This window comes from Chroicocephalus ridibundus, chromosome Z, assembly GCF_963924245.1.
Source record: "Chroicocephalus ridibundus chromosome Z, bChrRid1.1, whole genome shotgun sequence".
NCBI lineage: Eukaryota > Metazoa > Chordata > Aves > Charadriiformes > Laridae > Chroicocephalus > Chroicocephalus ridibundus.
The window spans coordinates 29,092,545-29,104,242 of record NC_086316.1 but is presented as its reverse complement, the minus strand read 5'-3'; positions in this window follow the sequence as shown (position 1 = coordinate 29,104,242).

The following is an 11,698-nucleotide window of genomic DNA, read 5'->3' as shown; positions in this document are numbered from 1 at the left end:
AAAGTCATTCTGCTTATTGAGTATGGTTTCCTAGTAGACATCAGGGTGGGATCCTCTCCTTCCTGCCCCATCCCTCCTTTTATTTATTACATTAACTAAAGAATGACATTAATCTTTCAGGAGAGAAGAATTAAGGTCAATGTTCTCTTCTTGACGTGAGCACTCTTGGTTTTTTTATTTTCCAAGCCTCATAGATTTATTTTTGTTGTTGTTGTTGTGTTGAATTGAAACTCTTCTGCTACAGATTTGTTCTCTTACATAAGAGATGAACATTCAATCTTTGTTGCTTTAAAAACTTTGTTTCAATTAAACATGAAGTAATAGCTGGAGCTGTGGAGCCCTGAAGAAAAGCAAATGATATTAAGGAGGATAAAGGCTTTTGCTTTGATAAGTGGTGGTGCCGACTAGTACTGTTACGTAGTTCGCCTGATATTCTTCAGGGTATTTGCTACCATATTAACTGCTATGGCAGTGACAGAAGATGTTAGTGATTTGTAGAATCTGTTGGGGTTTTTTTCTTCCTCTGGATAAATTAGAGATAAACTATACTAGATGGGTATAACAGATGTCCTTCAGATACGTTTAGAACATCTGTTCTTCAAATGGGCTATGGCAGGAAATGCTTAAAAAAAAAGTTCTGTTTCCATTGTCTAGCGCTGGTTTCTTCTTAGTAATTTCTGAAACGGAATACGTTCACGCAGCTGTTGTTACACCTTTCTACAATCTCAAGAAGTGCTTCTGGTACAGCAGAGGTTACAATTGGTAGTATGCTGATGCTCCTCTTGGGACAGAACTATAAATAAAGATAAGGTAGAGTGTGCAGTCTGGTCTTTTATTACTCATTCAAATTGCATAACTTAGTTTTTCTTATGAGATAAAGGAATATTTGCAAAGGACTGCGGTGAATAGAAGGAATTTATTAAGTATTCGCATGCTTAGGTCAGCTTAATAGACTTACTAAAACCACCAGGGTTGGCAGCTCTCCTGCCACTGACAGCATTAGGCTTTGCTTTAATGAAACCCTTTTATCTGCTCAAGAGAGAAGATTGAGCAAACAAATGAAGAGAGCAGTTAATAGAGAATAGATGGTGAAGTGCAAAGGCAAAATGGGAAAGAAAACTTGTTTTCTAATTATTACTGATATTTTTCTTTCCTCATGGGGATGTTAAGAAGCTGGAGCACTTATTAACATAGAATTACATACCTTAAGTTTGCAAAAACTGAGTAGGTCACAGCAGTCCTCTGTCTTGCTGTGTACTTCATTCCTTTCCTGGACTGTTTTTACCTTGTTTTCATCATCTTATAACTGCCCAAAAGGAGACTCTGCTAAGCTTTTTGGCTCTAAGTATTGCAAAAATTGCCAACTGGAAGGGTAAATGTTCTGCTATCAAAATAAGGAACGGGAAGGTGTTGGAGCAAAGACTGAAGGTCACCACATGCTCGGCGCTGACATCCCCGAGACAGGTATGAACTGTTACCCTGCATTGTGGTTTCAACAGCAGGAAGGCATACAGCTGAGACTTGGACACACTAAAAGCTTTCTGAAAGCAAAGGCAGCTCATCATAACTGGAATGACTTTTCCTGTTTAGGATGTGGATTTTTAGAGATAGAAGATCTTTGTACACCTGAAATGAAGTGAGAGAACTAAGTTGGGGCCATTCATCTTGCACTGCAGAGAAAGAGACACATTGTTAGATTGAGACAAAATTCATTAGAGTTGTCCTCTTGCTTCCCTCTTCCATAGGGAAGCAGACATTTGCAATTAATCTGAATAAGAATATTTGAACTATGTTTTCTGAAACATTTGCCTGTTCAGGTTCACAAAGCTCTTGGTAAAACTTCATCTGAACTCTTGAAGCTGGATTTTAAAATATCATTCAGGAATCTGAAAAAACAGGTGTTTGGCTACCGCATTGTTTCCATAGTTCATAGGTGCTTATTAAAATTAAGTGTAATGCTGCCATGATTTTGAAGTTCCGGTATGTAACTGTTTGTGTTATTTGTGTCCCAGTAAAACACATTAGGCATTCTGGCCTTCAGATTTTGATCGAGAATTTAAAGATTTTTTTGGATATTTCAGTAATTTCAATGGGGTTTGAATTGAAGCGTTGCAGACAGGGAAGACTCCATCCAGATTTACTCCCACGTCATAAAGTAGGAAACATTGCTGATGGAAAGAACCAGTGAATAAGCTAACTGCTCATCAGAGTGGTTAACCAACTCATGGCATCAGTGTTTCCACTTTGCAATGCACAGTTATCAGTCACTCTAGGGAAACGTTGCAAGAAACCTGTGAGGCAAAATAGCAGGTTTCCTCCTAGGAAGCAGTAGTTGAATGCTTAGATACATACCTCTCTATTGGGCTGACATTAAAGGGAAGAGAGGGTAAAGTCTGCTGAGGAACCACTCTTTCCTCCTCAGTGATAAACATCTCCTCTCACAGTTATGTAGAGGTCAAGCAAAAGGCCGAAACTGAAAAGCTAAAGAAGAGCAGTTTTATTGTTCCAGACAGTTATTTTATTTTAATGAGTACCCGGGAGGATACTCAAGCAATCTGCAGGAGGGGTGCAGACCAGCAGTGCATGACAATTCAAAGTCCCACACTAGAGAAATACTGAAGATTTACCAAGCTCCAGTCTGTAAAATGAGATAAGCTTAGAAAATTTTCCTGAAAAGCCATGATTTGCAGGGGTCAGAGTATTCTATTAAATGCTTGTCCTTAATCATATATCCATGAAACATGATTTCTCCTATAAATAGTGTTGTAATTTCTTTCAGAATGACATATGTTAGTATATTTTTAAATTTCTGAATATTAAAAATTATGTTCCTATTACCATTATTTTAAAACATTTGGGTAACACATAGCAGGTTTACACAGTGGATTTTCTCATGAGGGTAGCTAATGTGGTCTCCTTATTAAAATATATTTTCATATTAGAAAGCCTCCATATTTCGCACTTTGCATATGGTAAGAAGAGTGGCAGTAACTGTGTTCCACGTTATTCATTAACGAAAATCCATGCGTTCCTAGTGGAAAACTGACTAACAGAAGCTGAAGTACTGTGCTAAAATAATTTCCTCTGTGAAAAAACAGTTTTAAGCAAGCCAAGAGTGATGACAGACCATATTCCTTGTAATGTATTGCAGTAGAAGCAGTTTGGGGTGTGTAAGAAAACGAAACACAGCACCCTGCAGGGATATGCATTGTAGCAATGAAGGTGCAATAATTTGAAGGTGGTTTAAATTAGCCTTTGAAGGTGACTGTTTTTTCTCCAAGATAGGTTAGCTCAAGTAGATCATCTATATTTCCGTTGCTCATCATCAGTCATTTCCATTATTCAGGAAATAATTTCTGCATAATTTATAACTTATGCTCCAAGTAGAATTCAGATCATGATTTTAGCATCGCCAGTCTTGAACAGAAACGTCAAATTTTCTCAACATGTGCCTTCATTACGCTTTTATACTGGCGTACCGACAAGAGTCACAAAGGTCAGCTGTGATTTGGGACAGACAGATTGCCCAGTCTCTGGGCGCTTAGGTCTGGGCTGTCACAGGCTAGGGCAGCTTTAGGTGATGATCTTCCTGATGGCAAGGCGAGAGGCAGCTCGTCCCGCACCAGCGCTGCGGATCTGAGGCAGGGAGTTCTGGGGCAGCTCTAGTCCAGCCGCTGGTGCAGAAGCATGTCTGAGGCAGACGCCATGTAAAGTGGATCAAGCTATGACGTCTGAGCAACAGCTCATATCCCACTGACTGAGGAGAGGCGGGATTCAGGCCTCTCTGAATTACACGCCTGTAGAAAAAGATCATTAGGGGCTGAATTTTTGCCTGTTGTTGTTCTAAAGGTTCTCATCGACTGTTCTCCCACCACTTGGAGACAGGAGGAGACAACAGGAGGAGACATCCTGTTGCTTACATCTTGACATTATACGTTTGAAAAAACATGTTCCGTTCCCAAGTGGGATCTGCTGGCAAAGTAGAATTGGGGGGGGCCAAGTGGGGCACAGCACCAAATGTTCTTTTATATTGCACTACTTTAAGATGCTCCTTCAAAACTTTGGTGATACACAGAAGAGGAAATCGCTGTCATTTCCAGTCACATGGAGCGAGTGTACATGGTGGAAATCGTAGCAAAATTTAAAAGTACACATTGGCATAGAATTGGTAAGAATTTCTGGTATTATATACTTATTTATTTCACATTTTAAATCTTAAAACAGAATTGTGTCATTAAGTGTCGGAAACCCAGGATATGCAAGTATGCACCAAATAAAGAAGAGGGGCTGTGTGAGATTCAAAGCCAAGTAGCAGTGGTGTCTCACAGCAGTTAGCAGTATAATGCACTACTTACACACTTGACTAATTTGTCCACAGAACAAAATTGATGCAAGTGAGGAAAATGTGTGGAGTAAGGGTGACTTTACAGTGACATTCCCACAAAATGAAGGTTCTTAATGAAACCCCCTTGTAATATTGCTGGTGTCTGACGCAACGCCCTGCCCCCATAAGTACTTTCAATGAACGTGTCTTCTCTTTTCTTTGTGTGTGTAGGGAACAATAAGAGATTATTCTTTCCTGGAATAAAAAAACCCAAACATTTCAGAGTGCTTGAAAAGGTATTTTGGAAACAAAATGTGAATGCACACGGAGACTAATTCTTCCCAGCAGGGTTTTTGCAGGCATTCAGGTAAAGTACGGGGCAGCGTCTTCCTGCTTTACCACACACCACAACCTTTTTCTGAATACCGATGGAATAAATGCAGTGAAAGATAATTAGGATAGTATTTTCAAATGTAACTTGAGTCCAAATCCATACTAGAGCTTATTGAAAATCTTGACTTTACAGATGCTTTGAAAAATTCCATCAGTAGTTTAAAAAACATGGGGTATTTCAAACTCTTCCGTTTTGGACTGATCCTTTCTAGGTCATCAGTATTGTAAGTCTACTACCAGCATATGGGCACAAGTAAATGCTTTTGATAACCTTTACCCTTTTGCAAGTGTACCTCTGTATTACTAAAGTAGACTTCTTTTCATGTCATCTCCTGTCCCACAACTAAGAGGCAATTAATATGTCTCCCCGTTGGCTGCTTACCTCCCATTGAAACTGCTGGACATAGCTAGGCTGATACTTAGCTTCTTTGCAAATTATATTCTGGAATCCGGATTATCATCCCAGTTTATTTAGGTTAATGATCTGATAAACTCATTAGTAATCCCATTGTTTTCAAAGAGATTAACAGTTTCACGGGATGCAATAGTTTCACCATATGCTCCATAAAGCAAGCTAAAATACTCTCTGTTACTGCTCATCACAAATGTTCGAGATCTTCAGCTGTTTCCACAGTTTATAGTAAATTCCATATGGCTTTTTCTTTTTTTCCTAGGGAAAGTAAATAGTCCTTACATGCCTGCATAATGTGTGGGATAAACAGATGCAAGCACATTCTCACCACCAGAATAATAATTCATGTTTAGTAATTAGTAATACCAAAAGCATTTTTTCTGAAAGTGATAGTTGTATTCTTGTCATTGTTACATGCAGCCTTGCAAACGCTTGATTATACTTTTTGGGTTTTTTTCAATACCCGATGGCGTAAACTCTTCTGTACAGAATGCTACCTATTGCTGCTGTGTAAGATGGAAAGGTCACATCTGCATTACAACACTGCATTTGACTCCATCCTTGAAAAAAAAAAAATCAACAGTATTCAAGGTTCAGTGAAAAGGGAACCCAGGAATTTGGTGGGCAGGCATTATTTGCTTCCTATATGCAGCAATATAATAAAGGGTCCAGTCTGGCTAGGTTTAACTGTGTTAAAATGGAGACCTCAGTCAGTCACAGCTGAGACACGGGTTAGAAAGCTGCTCCTTAGTGCTTCCCAGTTGTTAGCTGCTGTTTTCAAACTGCGAGGCTGGTCCCTGGCTGTGTTATTTTGGATGCAGTAAAAATTTAGGAGTCTCAGGCACAGGCCAAATATGCAGTGTGAACGTATTTTTGAAATGGTTGGCTTATTTAAACCAGGAGAATGAAAGGATATATTTGCTCTCTCTATGAGCATCAGGAGATAAATGCTAGGGAAGAAAAAAAAAATCAGAGCTTAAGAGTTATAATCACAAAAGAAGAATAGATCAGCCAGGAGTGGCTTCAGACTGGAAATTAAAGACAATTGCTAGTCATCATCAGAATGTGTTTCTGAAATATTCCTCCAGTGGAAATAGCAGCACAAACCCTGACTAGTTTCAGATGGAATCTGCATGTGTAACCTGCACGTCAAGTCCTCTTAATAAACAGGAATATAATAGCTGCTTCCAATAGTAAGGAGCTGATTAAAATTTAAATAGCGAGACAAACTCTGAATATTTGCCACTTCACGGAGATGAGCACTTTGCGTCTGCACAGACCAGCTGCGTCTGGCAGGCCTCCTCACAGTTGCACTGAGATCAATGGTGGGTCAAGACCATAGGCCTCAGCCAGTGCTGTTTCAGACAAAACTGCCAACAGCTATAAGACTTTTATGAGAAAAAAATCAGTCTGGGAGCTGAACCCAAGTCCCCTAATAGGCTCAAGTTTTATCCTTGAATAAATGTTAAAGTTATAAATAAACTTTTGTTTTTGTATGAATAGATAAGTCATTAATATGTTTACATAGAAATAATTCTACTATCACTTTTTAAAAATACATATTTAAGTTGCCGGAGAGTATATCCTGCCGGATCCAAGGGCCTGGGAGAGGGAAGGCTGCTCAGCTCCGTGTCCCCAGCTCCAACCAGCAGCGAGGCTGGAGACACGTTCCCAGCAGGCAGACGCACACAGAGCACACGTGTGCACCACGTATGTACCTATACATGTGTCTGGACACACGGATCAGACAGACACACAGAACACTCGCATGGACACAGGCAGCACCAAGGGTCTCATCCTGCTCCTCTCTCCAGCAGAGCAGGATGGGGCTCCACGAGTGACAACACAAAGACGTTTGTGGATGAGGTGGGTCCCTCTGGCAGCCGGCTCAGACCCTCAGCCTGACCAGCAGCTGCCCTGGGGTCCCAGTCTCCCCAGTTGCTGGCACCAGGACATAACGCCTCCAGGGCTGCAACCCCACAGCAACTGCTGCAACAGACTGCTGCACACGTGTGCTCGCACACACACACATACATAGAGACACATATGGAAACGCGCACACACATGTCTGCGTCTCCCCTGTCTCCATAGCCAAACCCCTTGTGCTCTTGCCCCGAGAGATCCCCACACCTACTCAATCCCAGCCATTTCACCAGCCCAGCACCCCATCCTCTCTGGCACTTGCACGCTCACTCACGCACTCACACCCGCTGTGGTGGCTGCACCGGGGACAAGGGCTCTCACCCAGCCCCAGCCCCAGCCACTGCACTCAGACCCCGTGTGTGTGCACCAACACACATGTGCACACACACACACATAGACTGGGGCGCCATTGGTGACAGAGTGAGGATGAGGAAGGACTCTGGTGAGCAGCCGGGACACGCTACACTGCCCAGGTGCAGGGCATGGCTGCCAGCGTTCTCACCAGCCAACTACTCACCTGCCACCAGCCCTTTTTGCCCCCTTGCCCCTCATTTTCCTGCTCCTGGTGCTCCCCAGATGACCTCAACCTCCTTTTCCCACCTTTGGTTCCTCCCCAGACTTCCCATAATAAATCCGATGGGACCTCAAGCTGTTCTTCCCCTGCACCCACAACGTGTCCCCCAGCCCTGGGCAGCAAGCCCCCTCGGTCAGGAGCGTGACCCAGGGGTGCTCTCGATGGCTGCTGGTGGTGGATTTTGTGCTAGACACAGGCCGGGGCTCTCCTGGGACAGCCCTGGGAGGGCCATGGCAAGGTGACTCGTTCCTCAGGAGCTTTTGGTTTGGTTTCCCGCCTGCCATCCTGCCCCTGGGCTCCTCAGGGCTAGTGTGATGGGCCTTTGATGGGCTGATGGCCCTGGGGAGAGCCTGGGAGCAGCCAGTGTGGGGTGTTATTTGGGGTCCCACTCCTGCCATTGTTGCTCTGTGCTCTTTGGTGGGTGTGCAGATGAGTTCTGTCACATAACCCAACAAAACCAGCTCAGTAATCAGATGTTTATGACATACCATACGTAAAGAAAGAAAGTACCAAACACAAGGAATTTGATGACAAATTGCCCTTTACCTTCCAACTCACATGCCCTTGAACACCCACATAGTAGTGCAGGCAAATGACTTCGTGCGTTGTGATCTCTCATCTTTGCTTGTGAGAAAGCGAGTGGAGGCAATGCTTTTATTTTCCCAGGGTGATTAGCTCCAGTAAGTCTAACATTGGTTCCTCCATACTGTCCCATTACTGATTATTGATGACTGAGTCTCTTGGCATCATTTACTATTGTCTGAGAAGAAGAGAATGGAAATTAATAAATATTCAACACAGGGAAAAAAAATACCTGCATGACATGAAATTATAGACTGGAAAAACCGGATTAAACTGGCAAGGTTGATAAAAGGCTGAAGCATATCATTAAAGTACAATGACATTTGACAATTCAGTCACATGGCTACTTGTAGGCCTACGCAGGAAAACAGAAACCAGTTCCATTCATTTTTTCATGTATTTTATAAGCATCTGAGATAAAAGGAGGAGAGAGTTTTCTTGCTTGGTTCGTGCTTGCTTTGTAATGAAGACTTTTAATTAATATTTAAATTATGACATTTAAACTACGTTAAATGATGTTATCTTTGAAAGTAAAGCTGTATTTCAACAAGAGCAACAATGAATTATATTGGATGTGTTCTTTCCCATGACATTACAATGATGCTGTCTCTGGGGTATTTTTTGTCGGTTTATACATCTTTGAATTTTTCATATGGAAATGGAAACATCTTAGATGTAATCATAAAATCAAGGTCTCACATTTTGAGGTCTTCAATAAAAGTGTTAATTTTCAGCAGAATGTGGCTTCAGTCATATCAAAGCAAGCCAATTAAATTTCAAGTATTCTGCTTTTCAGCCCTTTTTTTCATATTCTAAAATTACATGTACTCCTGAACACTTCCAGTAAGTGCTAGCTTTTCTCTGGGACCTCTTGTGACAAGTGCAGTTTATCACATAGGAAACTGTGAACTTGATCTACTCTTTCCCTTCTTTCTTAACTTGCTTGTGTACCTGACATAGGCAAAGCCTGCTTTAGTGCTAAAACTCTTTGCTGTGGCAGTCCTCAATTGAAACCTCCGAGTGTTCAAGATTAAATATAAAACTCTGATGTCTTCTATTTTTAAGTCCCCCCAGCCACACACACAAACACACATACACACTCACATGACTTAACTGTGGGGTTTTGCTGACTTTTCATAGCATTTCATTACTCCTAGAACACCTCAGCAACAGAAGCCAGTCTCCCTCCACAAGTATGCCAACAACTTATAGATTATCCGTTTAACTTCATAGCTTTTTATACAAAGACTTTGATGCTGCAAATCCCTGGTGGAGTTTGTTCTTAACTTGCACGATTGATAGTCCCATTAGCATTGCTTAGCTTTCAATTACAGTACCTCGAGAGTGATAATTATTTCTTAACAACTAAACTTAATGAAAACCTTTTAAAAACCTCAATGTTTTTACAAGAATTTTTGTTTAAATACACACATATTCGGTTTTCTGTACCCTGTTCAAGTCCACAACATCTTCTTTCTAAGGTGTCCAAGGTGGCATTTCACTACATGTCTCACTATGCCAGCAGGTAGTCGCGGGACAATTTACAGCTCGGTGCTTCACAGCGGTTCACTGTCTGCTCACTTGCCATCTGCAGCCTCCAAGCTCATGCATCTTTTGCGGTCCCACAGAGGATGACAGTATTTTCCATTGACCTTGCGGCAGCACAACTGATTGGAAAATGTTACAGCAAGGAAAATGTGAGTCCACATAGTCTGATTTTAACAATAGCTTGTTCTGACTCTCTTCACTAGGGACAAACACAGAGGAGATAATTGGTCAGATGCACAGTGGCTGGAAGACACAGACACGCACCAGGCCGCATGAGGTCTGCTTTGGGGTTGACCCTGAAGAAAACATGATCTTTTAAGGGCATTGGATAGCAGAAGCAAACCAAGGAATGCACAGTTGCCCCTCTTGCCAGCTTCCACAGCACACTGCACTGGAAAACTCAGCAGTGAGCCAGAGGGACGCGTGAGGAGTTAGTACAGGAGAGATGGCCTCGTGTTGAAGTTGTAGTTTAGCAGACCAGTAGCCATGGGGTTACCACTTCACAAAATGTGGATAAATACGATAATGGAGAGGGGACTCACGATCATGGTTTTATTATTGTGCTCATTACTTTGTAAACAGTCACTTGGACTCACTACCAAACAACTGTGTTAATTCTCCAGTTAGTCATCACAACTCACCATAACTTCTTGAACTTAAGGATGATATTTCTTTTTATCAATATATTTGACAGTGCTCTTGGGGATTTCAAACTCACTGATTAACAGATGCTCAACCAGTTGTTAAGTAACGTTTGGTCTCCAAATTCCAATGGAGTGGTCATAAACAACCATTTAAGAAACATTCTTTAATTGTAAGGATTTTATGTGCTGTGTCTGTAATGCACAAGTTTTGACGTTAAGATTTAATGAGTGCTTGATATTCTCTTAATCAAGAAAATCTAGGCTGCCCACATGTCTAAAAAGCAGGTGTTACTTGCTTAAGAATAAGACAGAAGTAATTTCAACAAATAGTTGCTGTGATACAGTGAAATCTATGTATATACTGGACAATCAGAAAGCTATTCCTCACACACTTAATGAAGTAAAAAAAAAATGCTCAGAGCTGCATAATTAACTACAGTTGGATTGTGATACTCAAAGGAAGACTGCAGTCAGTTAATAAAACCACTAGTGCCTTGGAAGTGTCTTGTCTCAGGATAATCCTTTAACTGCACTTATAGGTTAACCAGTAACCATGTGGATGGTAGAGCAATCACTGTGGAAACAGACATATGCAATACTTTGGAAAACATTAAAAGCTGAAAAGGTGAGAAGATAGAGCAAAGTACAAGACAGTTAAATCAGGCAATGCTTCAGAGTTAAATTTTGATTCAGAGGACAATGCTTTTACAGGATATATTTAGCCCTCAGAGGTAGAACCAGCCCAGGCTTACAAAGCATCTGTATTTGCATATGAACCAGTGCGATTTCTGGATGTTCTCATTATGAGCTCAGTTTGGACATCTTTATAGCTGACCCTGCCAAAAGGGCCAGATTCGGCGCTCTGTTGTGAGGTACTGTAATCAAAACACAAGTGTTTTTTATGTAATAGTATGATTTTTGATATTCTATGATTAAGAACTAGTGGATCCACATTCAAACAGTGATTACACAAAGAGAAGACCAGTCCTTAAATTCTACCCTGTAATGCTAGAATTTTTTAATATTTTTTTTCCCCTGACAAAAGGTGGAGAATCTGGTAGCACATTGAAGAAATAGGATTTGATTAATCTTTGGAGAAAATCTTACTTTTAGTTTTTTTAAGAGCTCTATCTCTAATTTTGTGCTGATTTGATTTTTCTGCCATTGCTTTTTTTTTTTTTTTTAAAAGGAAGATACTTTTTTTCCTATTGTATATTGGAAACTTAAAAAAAAGTCAGAAAAAAAATATTACTTTTTGTTACCATCGTGCTTGGCCTTCACTAGAAAATTGCTGAGGT